Source organism: Apodemus sylvaticus, chromosome 8, assembly GCF_947179515.1.
Source record: "Apodemus sylvaticus chromosome 8, mApoSyl1.1, whole genome shotgun sequence".
In the NCBI taxonomy this organism is placed as follows: Eukaryota; Metazoa; Chordata; class Mammalia; order Rodentia; family Muridae; genus Apodemus; species Apodemus sylvaticus.
The window spans coordinates 48,055,762-48,073,879 of record NC_067479.1 but is presented as its reverse complement, the minus strand read 5'-3'; the positions used below and the strand labels follow the sequence as shown (position 1 = coordinate 48,073,879).

At 46.4% G+C, this 18,118-nt stretch overlaps 1 long non-coding RNA gene across 1 annotated transcript; it reads left to right on the top strand.

The window, feature by feature from the left end:
• The first annotated feature begins 273 nt into the window (after nt 1-273).
• On the top strand, nt 274-6,623 carry LOC127691256 (uncharacterized). Its single transcript, XR_007979224.1, has 2 exons — nt 274-577; nt 5,693-6,623. It is a non-coding gene; the product is annotated as an uncharacterized LOC127691256 (long non-coding RNA).
• Nucleotides 6,624-18,118: the final 11,495 nt, after the last annotated feature.

Here is an 18,118-nt window from a genome sequence, read left to right as displayed (position 1 = left end):
GAACAAGCCTAACTAATAATCTCATGGACGAAACTGGAAATCTCAACTCTGAGAAGCAGGAACCCTGAACCACGACGACTCCCATGTCTACTGAAACCCTTAAAAGGTTGGTCCTACTTGGGAAGGGTGAGGAAGGGCCGGTTCAGAGTTAAGCACTACTGAACAAAGAAATGAAGAAATAACCGGAAATGTGGTCTGAGCAAGAACATGCAGAAATGCAGGTGTCTGTGAGCTTAGAAGGAACCCTCCCAGCAAGAAACCAGAAACATCTGTGGCAGGGGCAGGAACACCTGCTGCTCTCCGTTGGCTGCTTCACAGGAGCCAACCAGCCTTCCTTCTATACCACCAACTGAATCACGTGGGGTTTGGTTTCAGTTTGGGTTTTGTTTGTTTGTTTGAGACAGGTTCTTGCTTTGCAAGTCGTAATGGCCTGACATGCACTATGCAGCCCAGGCTGGCCTCAAACTCTAGATCTGACCATCTAGTTTCTTCCGGAGTGATCTAGATCTCTGCATCCCAAGCGCTGAGATTACAGGTTTGCACCACCATGTCTGACTCTATTTAGACTCACGAAGAGGTAAGGATGCGAGCTGCTATAACAAAACATTTCTTTTCAAACTAACTTGTGCCGCCTTCCAGGAAATCTGATGTTTCTGATAAATTTCCAAGCACCCTTGATTGAATTTGATACAGGTGTATGGAATGTTTCGCTTGTGACAGATGTGTCAAACCCTAAAAGGCAGAAAGCAGCCATGATATGAATGTCTACTAGGACAGTCGAATTCACGGCTCTTTATAAACCCCTTTGTTGGCTTTAGGACGAGTATGTCCTGAGGGGGAGCACATGTGTTGGGGATCACAGGTTATGGGGCACAGTGGGAGAAATTGATTTTTTTTTTTTTTTTTTTGTGAGGAAAAAAAGGAGTAAAAGCTAGAAGCAGTGAAGACTCCAAACTTGGGAGAGGGCTGGAAGGCTTCTGGGCAATGGGGAAGCAGAGGTAAGAAGGCTGAGATGGCGGGGAAGGAGAGGAAGAAGGGACTGAGGGGAACCTGGAGCAGATGTGAGGGAAGAGAAGAGGCCTTAGTGATTCCTGTGTGACGTAACTCCCTCCCGTGGCTCCCTCCGTGTGGCTCACTAGTTTTCCACACTCAGGAAGTGGCAGTTGTACACACTGCAGAGCCTGGCTTGGGACGAACAGGGGCCTCACCTGGGGAGATCTCCGCTAGCTAGTTTTTGCAAGTTCTGGAACTCCAAAATAGGAACTGTCTGATAATAGAGCTGTGTGATTGGTGGAGAGTCTTGGGACGACTAGAGAAGGATTTGTAATGTAAATAATATAATATACTAATATCCTCCTTTCCCCACTCCCCAGTGTCTGTGATCCCTCTCAGTTGGTCAGCTCTACAGAGCATGCTCTGGGAAATGCTCTACATGGGTAGAAAGGGGTTAGCTTAGAGGATCCTGATACAGAAGGCACGAAGCAGGAAGTGGATGTCAAAGTATCTTAGATGCTTCTAGAAAATATGGGCCTGCTTGGTTAGAGTTGATGGGAAAGTCTTATTATTAGGAAATCTTATTATTAGGAAAATGCTACCTGCTTCAAGAAATGAGTCCAGCGTTTCAGTCTATGTGATGATTTAGGCCTCCAGTTCCTTGCATCTTGGACCTGGCATCCCCAGTGGTCTCAAAGACCCCCCTAAACACAGGTCCATCTATTTTTTTTAAAGCCTCTTCCAGAAGACAATGGTAACTTCTATTCCCATCTCATTTCCAAAGGCTATTCATATGTTCACACCTGGTCATAGATTAGATCACAGAAAGAGAAAAAACAGAAAATGTGATCTCTGTGCCTGCTGAGACAGGAGTGGTTCCACGGTTACTAAGGAAACAGTTTGGTAGCTAGCCAGCTCTGCACATGTGTGCCTATTAATAGAATTGTATTTGTTTGCCCATTTCCTCCCACTATTAGGAAGGAGTTCCACAGGCGTGGGGGAAAAGGTTGCTTTCTTTACAGAAGAATCCCTAGTTGTAATTGCATTTTTTTTTTAATTTACCTGATGTAATGGTTGTCTCAAGGCTTACTGCCTTCATCTGCTAACCTAGGGCTAATCCTGGAAACGTCTAGCCTCCTTACAATCTAATCTAGGCCTACAATGTTCTCAGCCTCTGAGACTTGTTGGTGAATAAACTCACCCCTTCCTAGTTCTTTCTGAGCTCTGGCTGGCTTGCTCAACTCAGCTGTTTTGGCTCAAACTCCTCTCCAAGATGACAGATTCCATCTGGCTTCTCTCTGCCTCTCCTGAATTGCTCTGCTTGGCCTCATACTAACTTTGGCAATCTGTTCTAATCTTCTGGCTCCTTCTCATTTCCTGGCTCATTCTGTCTTTACCGGTGTTTAACTTGCTCTGTTTTCAACTTGTCGCTATAAAACTCTCCAGGTAAAACTGCCTCCTTCTCCTCTCTGCACTGCCCCTCAAGTAGCTTCCCTTTCCTCTCTCTTCTTGTGAGAATTGGGCATATCCTATTCTGTCAAATCTTTCTCTGATTCGTCACTTTGACTTTGTCTGCCACTCATTTAGACATCACTTTCAAACATGGGCACTTCCTTCTACAAATTAACTTTACTTTCATTGTTTGGGATTAAAGGTATATACTGAAGATATGTCTATATTTCACCCAGCGGGATTAAAGATATGTGCTAAGGCTGAGTCACACCACAACTAGAAACAGGTTTTTCCAGTCAACAATAATCTTGGGGTTCATAGTGTGATCAAATATCCTGCAACACCTATTTGTCTGAGAAGAGCTTGGATGAGTTATTTCCATTAAGAGGTTACAGGCAGGCTGTGCCAGGCAATGGGTTGCAGGAGGTGTCCAGGTATGAGATGATCCAAGAGAAAGGAGAAGGTTCTAGGACTCTACAAGAACCCCTTATAGACCTCAATGTGTAGAATACTTGTCCCTCAGTTAAGAAATCGAAACAACTCCTTAAATACCAAATGCCTAGGAATTTCATTCATAAGTACATAAATAACTGAAAACATTTGCTTATATAACCCATGAACACAACTGTATTCAACAGCATATTTCAAAGTTTCCAAAAGGAGAAACAACTGAAATATCTATCAACAGATAAATGAGTTAAACAAAATCTACACATTGAAATACTATTTGGCCATAAAGGAGTATTATCTACGTATGATTATACATGAATGACCCTTGAAAACACTGTGCTAATAAAAGAAGCTAGCCACAAAGGCCACATAATGCATGATCCCATCTAGACACAACAGAATCAGAGGAGAAGCAGCTAGGGGGCTGCCAAGGGATGGGGAAGAGGTGAGCACTGGTGGGGATCAGTTTCCTTTTGAGGGTGATGGGACTGTTCTGGAATCAGTAGGGATGGGGGCCAAGCCCTGTGGCTGCACTCAAGAACAGACGCGCACACAGAGAGACTCTATAGTAAATGAGCTTCACTTAATGACACTGTTTTGTTTGTTTGTTTACAAGTCTATCTTAAGACAAGAAGCATGGAGACGCTTTGGGCAAGCAGCAGTGACCCAATGAGGCATCAACACAGAGCTGGTGTCTTCAGTTTAACAGTGAGGACAACAGAGAAAAAACCCCATGAGCCCAGTGAGCCCTAACAGTGAGGAGTTGATTGATGCTGGTGGCCTGTGGTGGTTGAAAATAAAATGGCCTCTATAGGCTCAAAACGAGTAGCACTATTAGCAGGTGTGGCCACCAGCACCATGTCTGCCTGCAGGTCACTATGTTTCCCGCCATGATGATAATGAGCTAAACCTCTTAACTGTAAGCCAGCCCCAATTAAATGTTTTCCTTTATAAGAGTTGCAGTGGTCATGGTGGCTCTTCACAACAATAGAAACCCTAACTAAGACAAGGCAACTGCATAGAAAGAAGGTACCAGCTGCCCAGGCAGAGCCCGCCCAGTAAGGGGAGTCTCTGACCCATCTTGGCCATGGAGGACCCATGAGATGGGTCACCTCCCAGGAATGTGTCCTTTCATCACTGAAAGATGAAGCAAATTCTTGTCACAGCACACCAGTGCCTCCCCTGCCAATCTGAGTTGTGCCTTTTGGTTGTTTTTCTTTTACAATATTAGTAACTGCACAGCCAAAGCTATTTCCATATACTCGGAACAAGTTCCACTGAAGTTCAGGCATGAATTAACACCTGGCAGTTTGACATCCGGTCCTATACCCAAGTCTATAACTCAGTTGGGTTTCCTGAGTACTTACTATGTGCCAGAGATCTTGGCATCAGAATGAAAGGGGCACCAGTGTCTTTAGAGAGCCCACAGGCTCCCTTAAGGCAGATGAGGTAAGATTGCCAAATTTGGTGACCGAGGCAGGAAGGGTACAGTCAGCCTGGAGGTGAGGAGGGGCCTGCAGCCTGGGTACAGTCAGCATGGAGGTGAGGAAAGGCCTGCAGCCTGGGCTTCCTCCTCCAGGGTCTGAAGGACCTGGGGCTGGCCTTGCAGCTATCAGGTATCAGTGCAACTTTTCCTGGGAAAAATACCCATTGGCCTTGCAGACTGGAAGTCCAGGAAGGAGGAACTAGGGCAGAGGAGAGAGCCCAAACCAGGAAGAACTTTCAGATCCTCCCTAGTCTCTAAGTCGGAACATGCAGTGTGGAGTTACCTTTACTAGGTTTTGACTATGAAGAGTCTCCCCTAAAGGGCTTTCTGGAGGATGGGCAGCATTCAAAATTTAAAGCCATACCTTAGGCCTTCGTCATAACTAATCTTACTCATTATAAATTTTTCAATAACACAAAAACTCCCTCCTTTGTTTTTCTTCATGGATGAGTTCTATGTGTTTTCTCTCTTAATAAAGTCTTAGGTTGCTTATGATATTTACACCAAATACTCAAGTTCCAACACAGGTTAAAGACTTACCCCAACTCTCCAACTAGAAAGTGGAAGGGCCAAGATTTCAATCAGTTCTCGGGTTCCCAGTTCAGTTTTCTCATTGCCCCAAGCTAATTTGGAAATAGGGGAGGCATTGACCTTTCTTTGAACAAAGGATTTTGAGGCTGCAATTTGTGCCAAGACCAGTCTAAAAAGCACACACAGCTGCTAACAACTTGAAATCATTTCAGCTCAGGTCAGCCAGGCTACATCTACCATGGTAGCCTTGGGACTTGGTGAGAAAACAGTCATAGCTTCCAGCAGCTCAGGGAGAGTGGAGGAGACAGTGAGCTAGGCTGCCCCTGGGATAAGCAGGTCCAGGAAGGCAGAATGCAGGAGACTCTAAGGGCAGAGAGATCAGGTGTGGTCAGGCAGCAGGGTCTTATGCCCAGGGCTGGGGCTGTCCCTGAGTCAGGTTGATAGGATGCTCTCCCGGCATGCACAAAAGCCCTGGGTTGGCTCCCCAGCGAGGTATAAACTGTGTGGTAGTACAAACTTGAAATCCCAGCACTTGGAGGAGGTGGAGGCAGGAGGATTAGAAATTCAAGGTTATCTTTAGATACATAGCAAATCCACTCTGGTCTGGCCTGCATTAAGACCCTGGATCAAAAACAGACAAAAAAAATTTCATTTCCAATATACTTAGCCGTGTTGGGGACCAAGCTAAGTGGCTTCTAAATTATATGTCCCTGTTGCTTGAAGTCTAAAGAAATGAATTTTATACATTTTCCCCTTTTCTCTTTTTCTCTTTTTCTACAGAACCTCTGGACACAGCCTGAAAAGCCAAAGGGAATAAGCCTGGGGGTTTATTATCAATTCCCTCCTCAGAAGTCCTAACGTAACCATGACAACATTGACCCAGGTTCCGTCTGAGACTGTCAGGTTGTGGCAGGATGAAGAAGGGAAAAGCTGAACTTCATGCCAAGGGGCAAGGTTTACGAGATCCTATTTGGATCAGCGTCCCCAGGAAGCCGACCCCTGAGCTCTGAATGGCAGGAAGCCGTGAGTGGGAACAAGATCTTCTGGCATGACAGAAGGAGCATGGAGCATCCCTGCCTCTGCACAGTCCTGACTGAAGTGCTTCCTGTCTGCACTCTGGGGATGACAACTGCCTGCCTAGTGGGGCTGCTCTGAGAACAAATGAGTCACCTGTGTCAAGTGCCGTGCCCCTGGGACAACTGCACTTGAGTCCCATTCTCAAGAGGCCACCAGAGCACAGCTTTCCAAACTGCGGTGGGTTCTCCTGCAGTCACATCCGCATAAACATCCCTCACAAGTGGCCCTCTGAAGGCGACTTCACATTTAGATGCTCGATCTCTCTATTTAAATCCCAGAACAGGATGTCTTTGTCCTCAGAAACCCTGAAGTGACTTCTGAAGCTTCCGTGCCAAGCAGGCATATTTCATGTGACAGTCCCCTCTTCCTGTACTGCCTAGAAAGGTGACGAAGGTGTTCTCTGGTCTGTGCTCCTTTTAGACTGCCTAGCAGGCTCTGCGCAGCTCCAGTGAGGAACTGTCATTCAGTTTGCCAATGTCCAACATCACAAGAGGCCCATGTGGGGAATGGAACCCTGGGAGGAGCAGTGCAGAGAAAGTCTCGCCAGCTGATACACCTCCTGCCCTCGGAAGGGGGCTTCCCAACATCCATTTGAGCACATTACAATCTTTCTATAAAAGGCGCATGTCTTACAGCTCAGCAATCAAGAGCACTGACTGTTTTGGCAGAGGACTTGGGTTTAATTCCTAGCACCCACCCAGTGGTTCTGTGATGTTTGTCCCAGAGAATCTCACATCCTCTTCCTATGTTACCAGATACTTGTGGTACATAGGCATACATACAGGCGAGACACTCAGATGGAGGAAATTTCCTAAAAATGTAAAAGAAAAAAAAAAGCCAGGATTTGAAGCCAACAAAGTTCACCCCTCCCCCCTACCATGTCCTCTGAGTGTTGGGAGGGACCTGAGGTTTCTTCTAGTGGATTCTTAGTCTCATTTGTGAAAGTATTCAGGCCAGGCGTGGTAGCCTCACCTTAAATACCAGCACTGCGGGAGGCCAACAGGTCAAGTTCCTGCTCAGCCAAGGCTACATAGTGATGCTCTGTCTTTTTTGTTGTTGTTTTGGGAGGCTGCCCCCCACCCCACACACACACACACACTCCACGCACTGCTATACCCATACAGGGTTTCTCTTTGTGTAGTCCTGGCTGTCCTATAGACCAGTCTTTCTCACAGAGACCCCACCTGCCTCTGCCTCCCAAGTGATGGGATTATACATCACCACTGCCCAGTCTTTTAAAAAGAGAAAAAACTGGGAAGAACCATTTAGTAGATTTCAAAGAATAACGGAGCAGATGTTAACCATGGGAAGGACACTTTGAAATGTTCCTCCATTCCATGAAGTGGTGGATTTCCAGTGATTAACATTCCACAGTAGCTTTCCTAAGGCTGCAGACCCCTGATGGTGGCAGGTCCCCTGATGTTCTTTCACTCACTACGCCCCCTTCCTTTGGTCACAGCCAGCAAAGTCAGTCTCCAGGCACAAGGGGAAACCACACACACATATCTACCCAAGAAGTGGCCTGCAAGATCTGAGAGATTCTAACAGACCCGGCTGCAGGCTTTACACCATAACAAAGAGCTGTCTGAAGTCACTTGTCCTTTGTCTTTCCTTCCCGTTGACCTTTCAGTAGGCAAACTGCAGGTCTTGGCAGCTGCTGGCAGAAGGATGGCTAAGAGGAAGGATCGGGTTTTGAGTTCAGGGCCAGGACAGCAGGCAGGTCCCGTGGCACAGGCTGAAAGTGAGAGCATCCAGAGGGTTAGAACGAGCCATTGTGCTCAGGATTTTGAACAGTATCCAACGAAGGGAAAGAAAAGGAAGAGAAGGAAGAAGCTGTGCTTTCTAAGTCGGAAAGGTAGGAAAGCTTAGCAAGGAAGATGGGCGAGCAACTACCTGTAGGCTGTAGGGGCTCCTGGGTGTGTGAAAACGAGCAATCAGGAGTCAGATTCCCCAGGACAGACAGACAGGGAGAGAGGCCATAACTAGCTAATCAAGCTCATCAGCTTCCAAGATGGCCGGCTTCTTCCCAACCCTCTGTTAGTAGTTCTTCTAGGCTCTGCCTAACAGTTACCTAGCAACAGTACATAAAAAGGCACACACATAAAAAAAAAACTGATCTGGCTTCTCTGTCTTCCTCCCTCCCCCCCCCTCTCTCTCTGGCCTCTCCCCACCACCACCCCCATCATCTCTCACTCCCCACCATCTCTCTCCCTCTCCCCCCACTGCCCCCTTACCATCCGCCCACCATCCCCATATTTCCTGCAGGCCTCTTCCCCTGTTTCTCTCTCCTCTCTCTTTCTGTCCTTCTCTGTCCCCTTTCTTTCTCTGCCTCTCCTCCCTTCCCCACACCCCCTTCTCATATCCCAAATAAACTTCATTTTATATTAGACACTGATGACTGAAACCTGGGGGGACAGGGGTGCCTCAGCATGGTCCCATCATGCCACCGATACAAAAGTATCACCCTCCTGACCTGAGACCAGAGCCTGGGAGGCTTTTCCTCCCACCAACAGGGCCCCCCTGTCTGTGGAACCACCTGACAAGTTCTAGGCCAGACCACACAGTGTGTTTGTTTATCCCCAAACCAATGGGCCTATTAGCCTCCAAGTCTGTGTTCTAACTGACCAAACCTAAATTGAAGAGGGAAGATCCCCCTCCTAAGGACCCTTGAAACTACCAATCTTGCTGGGCAGTGATGGTTCACACATTTAATCTCAGTACTTGATAGGCAGATCTCTGAATTTGAGACTGGCCTGGTCTACGAAGCAAATTCCAGGACAGTCAGGGCTATACAAGAGAAACCCTGTTTAAAAACAAACAAACAAAAAAGTCACAAAAAGCAAAACAAAAGCAAACCATCAACCTTCAGGGAGAGCCCAGGTTTCAGCTCCCAGAGTCCACCTGCTCTGCCGAGGGTCTTTATCTTTGAGTGTGGCGGTGTGCGCATGCTCTGTGCATTTCCTCATTCCTTCCGTCTGATACATCGAAGATGTACCTACTTCCTATTTTCCTGCCTCTTTCACTAATTGACAGAGGAAAACAAAACCCAGTGGAGCCACGTCAAGATCCCTAGATGGTGACAAAGTGCACCGTTTCCTGAAGGAGATAATTACCCCATCCCCTCTGCTCTCTTCAGGTAAATCAGCCTCCGTGCACAGCTGTCTGGCCCCGTGACTGAAAGGCCCAGCTGTTTCGCCCTTGACGGAGACAACCATATGCAATGTTCTGATCTCCGGGGCAGCTTACAATGTCATGCCTCCACTGGGGCCGGAGGTAAGGCCAGATCCCATTCTGTTGACCAGGAGGAGAAGCTTAATGGGCTTCGGCCAAGCGCCGACACCTCCACCCTTTCACATATGTTAACTTTAAGGAGGTGGAGAGCTGGTTGTGAAGGAGGAGTCATGCTCCACAGCTTTCCAGCTCCCAGTGGCCATCCAGCTACTTAAGAAGTGTGTCTAAAAGGATGGATGCTCTGGTCCGTCTTTTTTTTTTTAAGATTTATTTATTTATTTTATGTATATGACCATACTGTCCTTGACACACCAGGAGAGGGTATAGGATCCTACTATAGATGGTTGTGAGCCACCATATGGTTGCTGGGATTTGAACTCAGGACCTTCGGAAGAGCAGCCAGTGCTCTTAACCACTGAGCCATCTATCCAGCCCCACTCTGGTCCTTCTTAGAATAGGGAACAAGATATCCACGGGAGGAGATACAGAGACAAAGTATGGAGCAGAGACTGAGGGAAAGACCTTCTAGAGACTGCCCCACCTAGTGATCCATCCCATATACAGTTACAAAACCCAGACACTATTGTGGATGCTGACAAGTGCTGGCTGACAGGAGCCTGGTATAGCTGTTACCTGGGAGGCTCTGCCAGTGCTTGACAAATACAGAGAGGGACACTCTCAGCCAACCATTGAACTGAGCACAGGGTCCCCAATGTAGGAGCTAGAGAAAGGCCCTGAAGCTGAAGGGGTTTGCAGCGCCATAAGAGGACCAACAATATGAGCCACTCAGTACCCCCAGAGCTCCCAGGAACTAAACCATCAACCGAAGTATACACATGGAGGGTCCCAGGGCTCCAAATGCATATGCAGCAGAGGATGGCCTTGTTGGATATCAAAGGGAGGAGAGACCCTTGGTCCTGAGAAAGCTGGTTGTCCCAGTATAGGAGAATGCCAGGACAGGGAAGCGGGAGTGAGTGGATTGGTGAGCAGGGGGAGGGGGGATGGGTTAGGGGATTTTCGGGGGGGGGGGGGACCAGGAAAGGGGACAATATTTGAAATAATGAATGTATCTAATAAAAGAAAAAAGAAGACGTGTGTCTAACTCAAATGCCCACTGGATGCCCACGCTGTCACTTCACTGTGAGTCTCTTGCTCCCTCCTTGGCAATAAGGTAACTGGCTGAAGCCCAGGGGTTTTAAATTGCCACTGTCCTGTTGTACAGGACAGCTCTTTGGAAGGAAGACTTTACTCGAAACCCTCCTGTTCTATGTCCCTGCATCTCTCTCTCCTGGATTATCCAACCAAAAGCATCAGAAAGTAAGAACCCAGACTCCAAAGAAAGAAACAAGGCAGGTATCTGACATCTTAAAAGAAAGAAAGCAGTGACTGTCCGGGGCCCTCCTGATTATCTGGAGGAAATGCTGAGCTGACCCTTGAGACCAGGGGGACGCTGTTGACAAGCTCTTTATTCTCACTGAGGACAGTGTGTCTTTCAAAACAGGCCTTGGTGTATACTCAGGGATGGATCCTGGACCTGGGAACAGACAAGACAAAACCAGCAGATCTCACAGGCACGCAGAGCCACCAGCACAGGAGCCCTGTCTCGTAGATGTCCATAAACAAAACAAGCAAGAAAAAAGCAAACGAAGAAACAGTGACAGCTGGCTGGCTGGCTGCGTTGGCCTCCTCTGTCGAGCTAGCTGCCTGCCCGTGAGAAGCCGATCCTTTGCTTTCTCTGACAAGCCTTCTTTTATTTCTTCACTGTGCTGAAGGACCCAGATTTCATTTTCCCTTGTATCTTGGGTCTCCAGGGGCCAGGCATGACCCATTTCATAACCCCTCTATACTTAGCACAATAGGGCTTCCTCTCAAGGTGACCTCCCTTCCCAAATGTTTTTCTTCTTGGAGCTGGAGGCTCCCTGGCCTTCTGCCCTAGGCAGCCTTTCTTATCTGCACCCAAGCACCTAGTAAATGGATGTCCTTCTGGGAACAGTTAACAGCCTGGTCAGCTCAGATCCCCTAAGATTGTGGTGGTTCCTTCTGTTTGAACTGCGGAGCTCAGCTCCCCAAAGTCCTGATTTCACCCTCCTGGTTTTTATTTATGGGATTTGTTGTTTTTCTTTCTTTTTTTTTTTTTGTTACTTTTTGTTTGTTTTGTCTGTTTGTCTTTCAAGACGAGGTGTAGTCTTGGCTGTCCAGTATGTGCCTGCCCCTGCCTCCCCAGTACTCAGACTAAAGGCTGTGCCACTACCACTGGCCGCTTGTTTATTTGGTTTTTGCTTGTGTTTTGTTTTGTTTTTTGTTTAAGAGTTACAACATCTGATAGACACCTCATTCTTAGGAGCCAGCCTCTGTTTTCCAGTCTCTAAAATAAGGAGATTGGTCTAAATTCCACTTTGTTTGCTTGCTTGTTTTGTTTATAGATCAGCTCAAAGAAAGCCAGCCAATAGAGGTAGCACTGGACTAAGAATCAGACACTAACGTTTGGCCTAAGAATAATCCAAAGATTCTTCCAAGCAGGAGTCCACAAAGGCCACCACAACCTTATACCCAAAGAACTTCTACAAGGACATCTGCCCAGAAACCATCTGTTAACCTCAGACCATGTCACTCTTGTTATTAATCACCGAGGCCAAGGGTGGCCATTTCAAAATATGTGCTGTGACCCTTCTCATTCTCTCCATACAGATTTCCCCTTACCTCACCCTCCTCCTCCCGTAGGCCAAAGGTTAGAGCTGGGCATGCTCCTGCTGCCGGCCCCTGTTCTTCCCACTGTAGCTCAGCTATTTCCAAGTCAGTACTAGAGTCATTTGATACTTTATTCTTTTAAGGTTACCTTGGCCATTTCCTTTCCTTGAGTCTGTTTATGTGTCAGTAGCTTCACTGAATAATCCTGTTTCTAAAATTCCTCTCTAGCCAGCTGAGCTATCACAGGAATTTCTCTGCCCTCTTGTAGCTGTCTGAGCCATTCCATGAACTTTCTCTGACTCTCAATGCCCCTCACCTTAAGTCCGCCCTGGAATGCCTGGTGACCCTGCTGTCACCTCCCCTGGACTTCTCCTTTCTGCAACCTCTGCCCTCACTCTCAAGACATCTATGACAAGAGAAGGGTCACACTCTGCTCCTGCCCTTCCCAAACCTGTTCTCAGCTGGGTGGGGGCTTCCTCTGGCTCAGAATCCACAGCCAAGCCCTGACATTTCTGGTTCCAGAACATACTTTGGCTTCTGGCCTAGGACAACAGGTCCGAAGACTTCCAGGGTGCACGTGGAAATGGGCCCTTCCCATGTGATGTGTGAAACCCTAGCTACGAATTGAATTCTGTTCTTTAAGGTAACAAGCAAAGGCAAGTTTGCAGGAGATGAGGCTGCCCCAGTGCCAGGTCTGGGTACTGTCACCGCCCTCTAGGCCAGCCCAGGAAGCCACTACAACCAGTCCCTCAAGGCCCAGATCCTCCAAACCGGAACCTACATCCTAATCTACTATTCTTTTATTCCTTTTATTAGCTGCATAATTTATAAATACATGAATACCTGGGTATGATTGTGCATGTGGCACACCACATACACATCCACCCACCCAGTATAATATAGTCTATACAAAAGTCTCCAAAAATAGAGCTGACTTTAGAGTCTCTATTCTACAGGAAAATATAAACTCCGTTGAGATCAAGGGGGATCTCTTCACTGACACTTAAGGTCCTGAAATCCCCACACCCATGAATTCATTTCTTTGGGCCTGCATGATTTCTCAGTTTTCCAGGGGCCTCTTCTTTCCTTGTGAAATAGACTAGCTGGAGAAGGGACTGTTGTGGGTTCTAATAGCAGTGTTGGTTCTAAATGAATGTCTCATAATCAATAGTAGGAAGGGGGGAAGGGCCTGCAGAAGAGGAAGCAGCAAACTCTGTGCAAGTACCCACTGCCCTCTGCCATATCCAGACGGCCTGTGTTGTAGAGTTGAGAGAACTTCTCCACTCGATGGACGTGGACTATGCTTACAGCCAGCGCTATGGTAGTCTGTGAGGCTGAACCAAACAAGATCCGCGCTCTCATGGAACTTATCCAGCTGCAGGACACGAGGGTAACAACAAAAGTTACACTGCACTGGTTACTTTTCTCACAGGGGTGACAAAGCACCCAACAGAAATAGCCTGAGGGAAGAGAAGGGGCTTAGGGCTCACAGACTCTAAGGGACTTCAGTCCAGCATGGCAAAGGAGAGAAGATGGAGTCTGTGGCAGCAAGGGGATATGATAGAGACGCCTCAGCTCCTGCTGGACCAGGAGGCATAGAGAGCAGAGACTAGTATAACCCTCAGTATCTTCTTCCAACCAGCCACCTCCACCAGCAGACCCCCAAGATTCCACACTTTCCCAAAACAGTGCCATTAGCTGAGGACCAAGTGTTAAAAACCATGTCAGCCTGTGGGGAGTGTTCCTGACTCACAGATGCAAATAAGCATTTCATTGCAAAACAAGATGAGTGGAGTTATGGAAAGTTCTAGAAGAATATAGTACCAATGAGCCAACCTAGACCAGGGAGCAAGGAAGGTCTAAAGGAGGGATACTAGAATTGATTCCAAAAAACTATTATAGAATTAGGTAGAAATGGGGCAGGAGTTACATTCTGGGCTGTAGGAATTGTGTGCACGGAGGTTCTGTTGACAGAAAGAGTCTCTAGCATGATCACTGTGGCTAGTTTTAAATCTTAGCATTCAGTGAACTTTGAACTTGAAAAAAAATGTTCCCTTCTAAAAATGTGCTTCCCTTTCCTTTCCACTCATCTCTGCATTTACTACCAAACCAGGCAGAGAAGGTGAACTATACAGGAGAAAGACATTAAAGACCAAGCAACTGTGGGGCCAGCACATGTCAACCAAGATGGTATAAAAGACCCTGGACTGACCATCCTGCTCTTAAGGGATATAAGGCCTGCAGAGGGGAGGAGTCCTAGGCAGCAATGGGACTTGGGCTCCCAGGTACATGGTACACACTGCAGCTGAAGCTTAATTTTACCTCAGGTATAGGAATCCGTTGTGCCTGTGATATGAAGAGAAGGCATGTTGGACACAATTCATTGGCTCTGATTGATTTTTGTCATGACTCTAGGAAACAAGGACTCACGTCTCCACTTCACAAATAGAGATGCTGGGTGTGAAATAGCTTGCTCATGGTCCCATAGCTACTACACAGTATTGATGAGAGCTCAACATGGTTTAGAATTAAAATTTATCCTTTATCAATCAACAGAGAGAGAGAGAGAGAGAGAGAGAGATCCGTGGAGAAGTTTCAATACCCAACCTTGACATCAATGGCTCATCAGCAACACCGTCCCCCTCAGCTCAGATGTGATTTCTCACACCTGAGGCAAATGTGATAGAGATTCCCTCAGGCATGTCGGTTCCTGAGGAAGCAACACATACTTGGCCCTTCCACCCCATTCCAGAGGCTGGGTTGGCACATGAATACTTGAGCTGGTACTAAATCATCTTACTTGTGGGTGTGAAATATTTTGTTTTGTTTTTCTTGCTCATTCCTCTCAAAAACTAGAACGGAATATTTCCACTCAAGAACAACAACAAAAACAACAACAACAAAAAAACAAGAAACAAACAAAACAAAACAACAACAACAAAAAAAAAAAAAGGAAAACAACACCTGCATTGCCCGCACAGAATCCAGTCTTCCTATGTCCCCAGAAAGGCTTCTAGCTGACCTATAGGTCACGGTAAGTGGTGTTCAGGGACATTCCAGGTCATGGAGAAGGTTAGTTTTAACCTGTGACTAAGACTTAAACAAGGGACTCCACGTGAGCAGAGATGATGTGTGTCTTCAACAAATGCTACAGAAAGGGACAAGCCTGGGGCTTGATTAGCTTTCCCTCCTTTCCTCTGGCTGACAGAGAAATGTGAGTGCTAGAGGCCTAGTCATCCTTCTGATCAGGGAACAACCCTGCCCTGCTCACCTCTAGAAAATTGGTGAGAAAAAATCTCTAATCCAATGACTTAGAACAACGCCCAAGAATCGCACGCAGAAATGTCCGTGACAAATCTTCAGGTGGGGACCAAGCATTCGTGCTACTCAAGCCCAGATGACATAACACCTGTTTTTCAAAACAAGTGAGGGCCTTGCTCCTTGAAACACATCTTATGGAACTCTGAAAACACTTAACATTCCCAGAACCTCAGGCCCTGACTCAGGCCACTTGTCCCTAAGTCATTATCCAACCAAGGCCCATAGAGCATAAGCCACCCCTCCTACCCACTGACAGAAAACAATCCATTCCTTTTCCCCAAGCTTATCATGCACACCAGGCTGCAGAGCCTCCTGCCTGTCTAGCTTGGAAGCCAAGTCTTAGGAGCCCCAAAAGAAAGACCTGCAGTGTAGCTAGCTCCTCGGCTTCAGCATCAAAACACATGGAGAAAGCAAAGAGCCGTCGGTGTCCTGATGAGAAAAAACTATCCACAGGAGATAAAGAATAGGAACTGTGGACAAGAGTCAGACCCACACAATGGGAAAGACAAAATCGAGAAAAGAAGCTGAGCGCTTGTTTGATCCAAAAGTGGGCTGAAGAGATTAGCTCAGTGGTTACAAGCCATCTCTGCTTCTGTGCCAGAGGACCTGGGTTTGGTTCCCAACCCATACGTGGCAGTCCACAACATGGAGTCTATAATCTCAATAGAAGGGGCATTGTACACACATGCTGCATGGACATATACACAAGTAGAATACCTATACACATAAAATAAAAATAAATACATTGTTTTAAAAATAAGAAACTTAACCAATGTAACACTTTACAACAGGGCCATCATGCCATCTTGCACAATGGTACAAGCTTGTTCTTTAAGACCACAAACCAAGGGAGGGAAGTGACTTTTCAGCACTTGTTTTTAACAAGGTGGAAGATCCAACCAATGCAATAAAGAAATGGGAAGGCATTCAGAATGTCAGTGGAGAAGCAAAGACATCAGTACTTACAGGGTGATGTCATGTTTGTAACACACACACCAGAGGTATAATAAACACAGCACATGGGACCAACATACACAAAATTGATGCAGTTCTATTCACTACCAATGAAGAAAGTCTAACTTTAAACTTCATTAAAAAAATCTATTTTCTTTTTAAAAGTTTGTATTAGTTTTATGTTTTTGTTGTGTGAGTGTGTGCTCCTGATATATGAGTGTGGGTCTGTGTGTACCACAGTGCACATGTGAAGGTCAGAGGACAACTTTACAGATGGGTTCTCTCCTTCCATCTTTACTTCCATCATTAATCTTTGGGCTGTCAGATTAATCTCAGACTGTCAGGCTGGTATGGCAAGTGCTTTACCCCACTAACCAAGCTCTCTATTTTTAATAGTATCAGAATACTTAGTGGGGTGACTTAAACAAGAATGGTGCCCCCCCCAGGCTCATATTGCTGAATGTTTAGTCATCAAGAAGTGGTACTATTTGAAAAGATTAGAAGGATTAAGAGGTGTGGCCTTAACTGGGCAGTGGTGACACATGCCTTTAATCCCAGCACTTGGGAGGCAGAGGCAGGTGAATTTCTGAGTTCAAGGCCAGCTGCTGTTCCACAGTGGCACCACTCTGACTCAATACAGGGAAATGTATTCTCAAAAAGTGGTATTGTGACAACTGGTTGGATGTTGGAACTAATTTTGTGCCACTTAACTCAAAGTAAATCAGACCTAAATGCAAAAGCTAAAGCTACGATTTATTTTGTTTAGTGTGTATATGTGAGCATTGAGTGTGTGCTGTGCTTCATAAAATGGTGGTGTGAGGAGGTGCCTTGGTGGGCCCTGCCAAGGTGAAGTCCCCCGCCCCAAACAGTCAAGTCATTCGACAGGCTTAATATAAAAGGGGTTTTATTTCAGACCTGGAGAAGGAGGTAGAGGCTGAGTAAGGCAACAGAGAAAGACAGAGGAGAGAGAGAGAGAGTCCTTATTGGCTGTTGCTAGGCAACAGTTGGACAGAACCTAGGGAAAATGCTAACAGTGTGACTATGTGTTGTGTGTGTGCATGGAAATGGCAGAGAACAATCTCAGGAAACTTTTTTACTTTCTTCCTTTTCAGTACTGAGGATTGAGCCTAAAACACCATTCTAGTAAGGCAAGGGAGCCACTACTGACTGAGCCGCAGCCACAGTCCCACCCACCTAGGTTTTGGAACCAAAGTCTCTCACTGGGCTGGAACTTGGCAAGTTGGATTAACTGACTGGTGCCTGAACCCTGAGGACCTGCCTGTCTCCACCTGCCCTGCAGTGGAATTACAAGCATGCCCCAGTGCCCAACATTTGAGTGTGTGCTTTGGACATAAAACTTGGGTCTTGATGTTCTCAAAGCATGCACTTTACTGATATTTCTCTCCGGAGGCCTGGTTTTTAACTTTTGTTTCATTTTGAGATGGTTTCTCACTATGTAGTCCTTGAACTCACACTCGCCCTGCACCCGAGATGAACATGCCTCAGTGTCCCACTGCTGGGATCACAGTCACAGATCATAGAACCACTATGCCCAAGTTAAAGACGATGAAATTATTAAAAGAAAGACTAGGAGCAAATGTTTAGGAGCTGGGACTTGATTGGTTTCTTAGAAAGAACACCACAACTGCAAGCAACAGAAGGAAAAAGATATCGGATTTCAAAATCAAAACTTTTGTTGCTTCAAGGACAGAAACTTGAAAATATAGCTCTATCACTAAAGTCCTTCTGTGGAGAGATGTAAACCGTGTGTAACCCTGTCCCTAAAGCGTCATTAACAAATCAAGGTGCAATTCCACAGTTCTACCAAAGTTCACCAGGGGTAACCAATGTGTTCATTAGGCCTACTTACAGAGCAGTGGGTGAGAGGTTATGGGAAGGATAGAGGTGACCCTAAGGCAGCTGCACTGGAGGTCT